Below are 9,428 nucleotides of genomic sequence, written 5' to 3' on the forward strand. Positions count from 1 at the left end.
TAATTGGAGTTAAGTGACTTGCCCAGAGTAACACAGCTAGGAAGTATTATGTGTCTGAGGTCAGATTTGAACTCAGGTCCTCTTGACTCTAGGGCCAGTGCTCTATCCACTGCGCCACCTAGCTGCCCCTAAGATGAGTCTTTCTGATTCCAAACTCAGTGCTCTATCTACTGGGCTACCTATCTGCTCTTCTTTATTGTGAACATTGGGGAAACATTTACTCACATAATAATCTTTAGTTCTTCTCTTATTCACCATAATTTCTCAAAAGCCACTGACAGCAGCCCAACAAATTCAATGACCAATTCTGAAGTAACTTAAGAAGTAATATTTGGGAGAGTTGAACTTATTGAGCATAATTAGATGCCATTTTATTATCTCCTCTCTTACCTTAATGAAGGATATAACATTTAGATGGGTCTTGAAGACAGAAGACTGTGAAGCAACAGAAGTGGGTTGGGAATGTATTCCAACTCTGGCTAACAGCTTACCTGACGATATATAATAAATGTGAAAAAGTAAGCTAAGTTAAAAGAATATACAATGTGACTCTGTAGGTGAATCCCAAGAACCTAATTCTTACAGTCTAGGCAAAGCACTCTATGGACTATTCCCATTACTGGCCGATGATCTTGGTAACATCACCAGGTACTCTAACTTTCTCCTGTCATCCGCCAATAGAAGATGAGAAAATCCCACATTACAGCAGATTCATGACTTCTCCAGGACATATCATCCTACCCATTGCCAGTCACACTTTCATTTTTCATCTTACAGATGAAAGCACAAATATCCTTATTGAAAATTATTTAAAAAATGTGTGTAGGTAGTTATCATATTTTTTTTTTACTGTTAAAAAACATAGGAATATACTTGTTATTGTTTCAGTCACCATCACCTTATATTTTTTCCCATAAGCCTTTAGAATATCCCTTTCATTTAGATATCTTTTCAATTGATCCCACAATGTCTCCATAATTGTGTTAAAACCAGCATAGTTCTCCTCCCTGTACACTGGTCTAATCTATCTGATTGTTTTCCAGCCTCTATAAGTATATCTGGGTCCATAATACAGTCCAAGTATAATGCCTATGCTGTGCTCCATGGTGAGAAAAAATATTATAAAAACATCTCCCAGTCCCCAAGATTCCTTTGGTGACCAGACTTCATCCTCTCTCTGCAGAGCAGCAGGATAAAATGATGTCTTTTCTCAGGGAGAAAATTTTACCCCAAAAACTTGTTCATTAGATTAGAAATGTAAGGATGCCTATATGGATAAATGATTGAATGATACATGAATAATTTAAAGTTATAAATAATTAAATAAATGGATGAATGAATTGAATGGACAAGTTAAAGAATGAACAAACAAATGAATGGATGCACAAATGAAGGTATGACTAAATGTTTAGATGAAAGAATGAGCTAAGGAATGAGCGAGTGAGTAACTGGGCAAATGAAGGAAAGCTGAGTGATGCATCAATACATAAATGGAGTGAATAAATGAGAGAAAGGATGAATAAGTGAGTAATTGAATGAGTGACTGATGCTTGAATAAACAAATGGATAATGGATTGGATGAATAAATCCTTATTGAATAGATGTGAGAATGTTGCAGTCATTTATCCTTTGTTCTTGAAAAGGACTATACCATCAGGAAGGTGATACCATGACTTGCAAGTGAATTGGATTTAAGTGAGGGAGGGCTGTGCAAAGTCACCATCCTTACTTTCCCCTTCATAGCCATCTGGGACCAATGGCAAGATATAAATCAGGACTTGAGATAGCTCCCCTGATGTAAGAATGTGTAAGTGAATGAATGAGCTAAGGAATCAACAAGTGAATAGATGGGTAGCCAAATGAAAGAATAAGTAAATGAAGATGTGACGAATGAGTATCTCCTGATGCTGATTGACATAGGGCTAGTTTCACTCCTTAACTGTTAAAAGAGATATGGATTCATGAATTTCAACAAAATGTACACTTTTACTTCATAGAGAGAAAAAAAAAATATTATTTAATTCACAAATGAACCAACCCAACCAGCATGAAAGCTCATTGTCTTTTTTGCTTTCTCTAATTTTCCCCCAAGATAGCATTCTCTTTCTGTTTAAAAGCTTCTTTTTCTCCTCTAAATTTAATTTCTTTTGGTCAGATCAATGAATTTCACTTCACACCAATTCTTTTCAATTACCTCTAGTTGATTCCTGTAATAGGTGGGGGAAGGAGTATAATTTGCTGCTATAGGAGTTTTCATTCTGATCCAATTTTAGAAACACTGTATCCATAAAAGGAATATGAAGAGTTGAAAAAAGAAGACAATATGATCACACCCAGCCAAATTAACATAATAGCATAACAGATTTGCTTTGCATTGTTGAGAGGGTGGTAACTGATGTTTGGAGACTAGCCAAATATTTCTGGTCTAATAGATGAGAGATTTACCCAGTCTTTCAGTTAAGGCAAAAGACCTTTCCTTGAAAATTATTTTTACCTGTTATATTTCCAATCAGAAACTGGTTGTTTCTCTGGTCTTTTTATCCCCAAGTTTGCATATCTTTTAAAATTATCTCCAAGACTCATATTGGGTGATTTTTGGGGGGTCTAGGAGGGAAGGTTGAGATATTAGTTCACTAGATGAGGAAACCCTTGACTTCAGTTAGGAAGGTGGTCTTTTGTCCCCAGTCTTGTGAATCTGCTTTTCTTCTTGTGTTTTGCTCTGTGCTCTTATGTGGTTCCTGTATGGTTTTCAGAGAGACAGACAGAGAGAGAGAGAGACAGAGAGAGAGAGACAGAGAGAGAGAGACAGAGAGCAATACACACCATTGTCCTCTGCTCTGGGCAGGCTAACTTTGAAATATGTTTAGATTTTGGTGCAACATTTTGGAAAGGGCCTTAAAAGCCTGGCACGAGCCCAGAAGAGGTTGGTGGGTTTGAGTTTGGAGAACATATACCTTTGGATAAAGGCTCCAGGGAAAGTTAATCTGAAGAAAATGTGGCATGACTGAAATTCATGGTTTTCAAGGGGAAGAAAGATTAGAATTACTCTTCTTGACCTCAAGTAGTCCCAGTAACAAAGGGTAGTTGCTGTAGTAAGGCAGATTATATTCTATGTAAAGAGGAAAAGAAACAACAACTATGACTACAATAGCAAAAACAACAAAACTTCCTGAGAATTACAGTTCTAAAAGGGTGGAAACTAAAAAGGTAAACATTTCCTTAAACAATAGGCCTTCATGTGAAGTCTGTATTATTACTTATGGAAGATATATTAGAAGACATTTCTATTTGAATAAGAGTTGAACTAAATGTCCTCTGAACATTCTTTCAACTCTGATACTCTGTGATTCTGTTTCCCTTCTTACTGACCAGTAGTTTCTTCTGACTATAGTTCTTTGTGAAGGCCTTCACTATAAATTGTGAATTTAGTCCTCTATCAATGCATATGAACACCTGATACACTAATCCAAAAAAAGTGACTTTTTTCTTCCTTCCTTCCTTCCTTCACAGAACCACACCATTTTATTATAACATAGGTTAGTGTTGAGTGTGTAAAAATAATAGCTCATAGCTAATATAAGTTTATTCTTTTTAGGTTTATAAAGCACTTATATAGTATCTGATTGAACCCTACAACAACCCTATGAGGAAAATGAAATTATTAAGCTCATTTTACAGATTAGGAAACTGAGGCAGGCAGACAGAGGTGAAGTGACTTTCTCAGGGTACACAACTAGTATGCATTTGTTGCAAGACTAAAATTCCAGGCTTCATTACTCTAATTTCTAGTCTATACATCATTTAATACTTAGTCTAACCTCTATACCATTAAAAGAACAAGTGGAAGAATTCTGAGGCTGAAGTGTCCAGTCAAACCATTATAAGTCCCATACTATAAGCTTTAGATGACTATCTTTACATTAAAGACACACACAAAACAAACAAAAACAAGCTAGTTCTAGGGTCCAAAGGCTTCTGGTATATGGGCAGACTATGAGTCCAAGAGAGCACCACGGGAGGAGTGGGCAGGATGTGACACCAGCATCTGGGCAGCCTCTTCCTGGACTTCCACAGAACCCCAAAGGGAAGAGCTATTTCTGCTATTATTGTGATCATTCCTTCTAAGACAACCTCCACATTCGGAAGAAGCCTCTGAACGGAGTCCAGAATCTGAGAGCTGAAAAGGTCTGGTAAGACGTCTCCTGAGACATGGCGGCCATTCTGGTGGAGGAATAGAACAAAGGACTTGCAGGATGTTTTAGAGATAGGCCAGTGTGACTTTGACTCCAGCTGTCAATTCTCACACATGACATCGGAGGACCTGGAACAACTGGCAGACCAGGTACACAAGGAGAGACTGTCCAGGGAGCAGGACGTCAGAGAGGTGCCAGAGGCTGGTACTGAATACTGCCTGGAGAAGCGGGCCAAGTGGCGGAGCTCTGCCCAGAGCAGCAGAATGCTATGGTCTTCCAGGATTCACCAGAGTGGCCGCCCATCCAGGACCTGCCTCCATCACAGTGGGTTCCATCTCCTGGTGGGCTCCAGCAACCCAAGGTGTAGTAGGGCTGAGAAGAAGGCTCACCTCTGTCCCTGCCATAGAATCTTTTCTAGACACCTGGTGGAAGTGGTGATAGAGAATCCACCCTATTTGCCAGCTTTGCAAGAAGACATGAAAAAACAAAAACAACAAAAAACTCCCAACTTTAAAGTGCTCTTTTAGTTCTTGTCTTTATTTCTACGAAAATATAAAAGTATGCTACAAACTACTATAATAAGTAATATATTACTAAACAGAAAAAATTTTAAAGTATAAAATTTACAATATAACAACTTCTCTTAATCATTTATAAAAAGAATTAGTGTGATTATGATACAGACAACAGAGATTTGACCTTGGATCCAGAATGGCCTGAGTTCAAATCCTATCTCAGTACATATTAGCTAAGTATGGGCAAGTTATACCAATTATGTAAATTACGCAAGTTAACCTTTCAGTCTTCCTTACAACTCTTTAAGACTCTAAGTTGTAAAGAAGAATCTATTCCGCATTATTAGAGGCCTTATGTGTTTTGTTTTGAGATCCTTACACCAATAAAATCACAGGTCTGTCTCCCACCCCCATACAAAAGACAAACAGCAATCAACTTCTTAGAAGGCTAAAAGATACTTCACTCTGAGGTCAGTAAATTTTGAGGAAAGAAGTTCAGGAATTTACATGGTTGAATTTGGTCATGAAGCTGAAGTGAGAGTAAGCAACATTTTTAAGGATACAAAACATTGTTTTAAGGAAATACAACTCATACTGAAATAAAATTTATCCTTCCAAAGTTAAAAAAAAAGTATGAATCCACTCTTCTGGTTGACTCGATTTATAAAAGTTGGAATGAAGGAACTGATTTGTGAATGACAAAAAAGAAAAATCGTCTTTTGACAGCATCAGGAAAGTTGGGAAGAAATATCACGAAAGTCTTTGAGGCTTTCTAATGGGAGAAGCAAATATTTCCCATTGACAAGACAAAAAACTAATTGTCAAATTGTAAAGATGCTGCCTCATCTCACTAGTTATCAATTCCAAAAGGGAAAATGGTGGGAACGGGAGGGATGGGGAAGGGGATTATTCTTTAGGCCAAGAAATCTCATTCTCAAGTACTCCTCTTTCCTGTTTCTCAGGATGTAGTTCATGAGTGAGTCATTGATAATATGAGGAAAGAGATTAATGGGTACTCTTCCATAGTTTTATTGTCTTATCTTTTTCCAAGGCAGCTGATGCAATAATGTTTTCGTTTGGGTGATAATCTGTTGCGATCACCATATCTGTGTGACCGTATAACTTCTGCACAATCTCTTCTGTGTCAGCATTCCAAATGTAAATTAAATTGTCTTCTGACCCTGACACAACTAGTCGTGAATTAGTCTGAGAAAAATTAGCAAATATACAGTATTTTTCATTCTTATGGCCAGTATATGTCTTCAAGTACTTTCCTTTCCCAAAGTCCCACAGTTTAAGCATATTGTCCAGAGTTGCAGCATGAACGTACTCTCCATTTGGAGTGAATCTCACAAAAGAAACTGGAGGGTTCTTATCACAATAAATTGTTCTAATATATTCACATGCTTCTATATTCCAGATTCGGCAGAAACCATCAAAACTGCTCGACACCAGCAAAGATCCATTCCAATTAGAATGAACAGCTGTAACTGGGTCTGAATGAGCAGTTAGACACTTGAGGCACCTCCAGTTTTCACATCCCATCCTCACGCTTTGATCGAAAGAGCCTGAACAGATGAGTTTGGACTGGGCATTGAAGTTACAGCAAAAGACATAATTGCTATGTCCCTTCAGGGTTTTTCTGCATTTCCCTGTGAAACAGTGCCATATTTTAAAAGTTTTATCATCTGAGGCAGACACCAGAAGTTGTGAATCTGATGACCAAGCAATGTCTGATATTCCCAGTTTGTGAGCAATTAGTTTTTTCAAATATTTCCCATCATACACTCCCCAAATTTTAATTTGTTTGTCAGCAGAAGAACTTGCTAACCATTCTCCATTGGGACTAAATTTGACTGCAGATACTGCTTTAGTGTGCCCTTCTAGAGTGCATTTTAGCTGATAGTTGGATTTTCCAGGATCAGAAAGATTCTTGTCATTGGTAGCTAGTGCTCCACTGACTCCTGTCTCTGCTTTCTTCTCTTCTGTTGCCATAGTTCTGAAAGTAACCTTTACTCATCCAGGACTATGGCTAAAGCCTCTGCTGCTCATAAAGATGGCAGTGGCTCCTGGAGAGGAACTGTGATCTGGAGGGCACCATGGTGGTCACAGCCACTCATCCTCCTCCTTGCCTTGACTTTTTCAGATCTACTGTTTTCACTGGATATTCATTACCTATTGCTACCTTCCAGGTCCTATTGTGACAGCACCATAAGGTATTCAGCAGGCTGGACCATGCTCAGAATCTTACCATGCAGAGAAGCCAGAATGGTGAGATTCACAGATCAACAGGTATGCTCTGCTGTTTTGAAGCACTGGGCTGCTATGGAAACATCCCAAGAATTGGAAGCAGGGAACTTGAGTCTCCATCCTGATTTTTTCTCACCTTTGTAACCTTGGGCAAGTCTTGGGAACTTAGTTTCCTCATCTGTAATAGGAGAGGATTGAATGATCTCTAACATTTGTGCCAACCTTAAACTGTATGAGGCATGTGGATCCAGAGAGAGTAGAGGAATCTGGAATTGAGTTCTTGCCAGTTATGTGACTATGAGCAAGGAACTTTGGATTCTCTGAGTGTTAGTTTTGTCATTGACAAAATGAGAACAAAAATACATGTTCTATGTACACAGCATGGTTTTGAGGAAAGAGATTAGTAAATGCCAAAATACTAAAGAAATTTTAGTTTTTATTATTGTTATTGCCCTCCAAGAGCTAGCACTAGTGGGTATGGTAATAAAATCCCTGGATAAATGGGAGGCAGGAGTACTGGATCCTTCTGGCTCTGCCTCTCACTGTGACTTTTAGCATTTCTCTGGCACTGAATTTCCCCCTTTGACAAATGAGGATATGGATCCATGTGATTTCTAAAACCTTTTATAGCTCTAACATTCTAGGATTGTAACTGTTCCACAAAAAAATTATAAGCTTTTTGGATAATTCACTCATTTTATCCCAGAATTGCAAATTGGCCCCTATACTTGAAATATTGCTGGCAACAATTTTGGCAAATGCTACAAGATGGCAGTGCCATTCATTCCAACAAGTCTTTGTCTTGATAAAAACAAAATATGTAGAATTTTTCAGGTTGGTACATGGCTTAGAAGGCTCACTTCCATAAGTGAACTGAAGGCAGAAGGATACCAGAGCCAGCTCCTACAGGTTACTAAGAACTGAATGTTCAATGTTCAGTGGTATCCTTCATACCACAGAAAACCACTAATGATACAAAGCAGGGCTTGATTCATTGTTTTGTTGATTATCTAGACATAGAAAATGTTAGAGAAAATGTTAATAATGTAGATTAAACTTAAAAAAGGCATAATGCATAGCTGTGTCTATATACATATATTGTGTATGTTTATATATACATGTATACAGTTAAGTGTACATATGTATGTATACACATATATACATATGCACACATACATCTGTATATATAAATATATACATATACACATACACATGTGTGTGTGTGTGTGTATAGGCAGCTAGGTGCTGGGTGGCACAGAGGATAGAATATTAGGACTGGAGTCAGGAAGACTCATCTTCCTGAGTTCAGATTTGGTCTCAGGCAATCAGTTCCCTCATCTATAAAATGAGCTGGAAAAGGAAATGGCAGACCACTCCAGTATCTTTGCCAAGAAAACCCTAAATGGGGACATGACTGAAAAAATAACTGAACAACAATATATGCATGTTTGTAGATAAATAGATAGACAGACAGATAGATGTTGATGTGGATATGCAGCTATGTGTACACATAGAAATACATGTTCATGTGGATAAGTATGTAGATGGGCCTGAGGAGGATGAGGGCAGTGGTGGGAGTAAAGAAACATGGTTTGTAAATGATGAGTAGGAAATAAATTGGAAGTCTGGTTCCCATCAAGATAAGGTGGAAAACCCATGTCTAAGATTACAAGGTTGTCTTCAAGGAAGAGTCCAGGAGGGACAGATAAGGAAAATGAAACTAGAAGAGGCAAAGTTCCTTAAGGTCAGCTAGTGCATCTGGGGCAAGATTTGAAACAGGTCTTCCTAACTCCACATGAAACATTCTATCCATTGCATTTTGCTTTCTCTTTGACCACCCATAAGACAACTACTGTCAGTGCTGTCATGATCACTGTTGTCATGGAAGCAGATTTGAAATTGCATTTGGAAAGGTGGGTGAAAATCCCAGGTCTTCTGTTTGCTGCCAATTAACCACTCTGGGTCTTTAAAACAAGTTCGTGAAACAACCCCATTTCTAATGTACCTTACATTAGGTAGAATACTAAATACTATGAAACCCTCTTTATCCTCACTGTAGAAAATTATCTGTTCCTTGATCATTCATGTACAAACAAATCAATTTGATATATTATAATGATAAGTATAGCATGATAGCTGCATTATGGGATTATGAATATGAAGCAAGAAAAGAAAAAATAATGGGAAAAATATAAGCATCCTACGTGGAAAATATAGCTGGCAGGCTGTTTTTATATTCATGACAAGTGTTTCCATTTTAATATGTTTGCTTACATGGAATGCAGATTTTAATTTAATGACAGGCTGCTTAATTATGCCTTCATTTGTATAAAATGTAATGTTGCTGCTGAATAAATGAAATAAAAACCCCTTTAATTTCCGTCCCAATATTTAATTTAAATCAATGATAAACAGCAATGGTTTCTTTGAAACAATGTTAATTAATATTCAGGAGGCTGAATTGAGTTTT

General features: G+C 37.7%; 1 pseudogene; it reads right to left on the reverse strand.

Annotated features, from left to right (window-relative positions):
• Positions 1–5,713: 5,713 nt before the first annotated feature.
• Positions 5,714–6,703, reverse strand: LOC114030099 (annotated as a pseudogene).
• Between the last annotated feature and the right edge of the window lie 2,725 nt (positions 6,704–9,428).

The sequence above is a fragment of the Vombatus ursinus genome, unplaced genomic scaffold (assembly GCF_900497805.2).
Source record: "Vombatus ursinus unplaced genomic scaffold, bare-nosed wombat genome assembly UNPS02005236.1, whole genome shotgun sequence".
NCBI classification, from domain to species: domain Eukaryota; kingdom Metazoa; phylum Chordata; class Mammalia; order Diprotodontia; family Vombatidae; genus Vombatus; species Vombatus ursinus.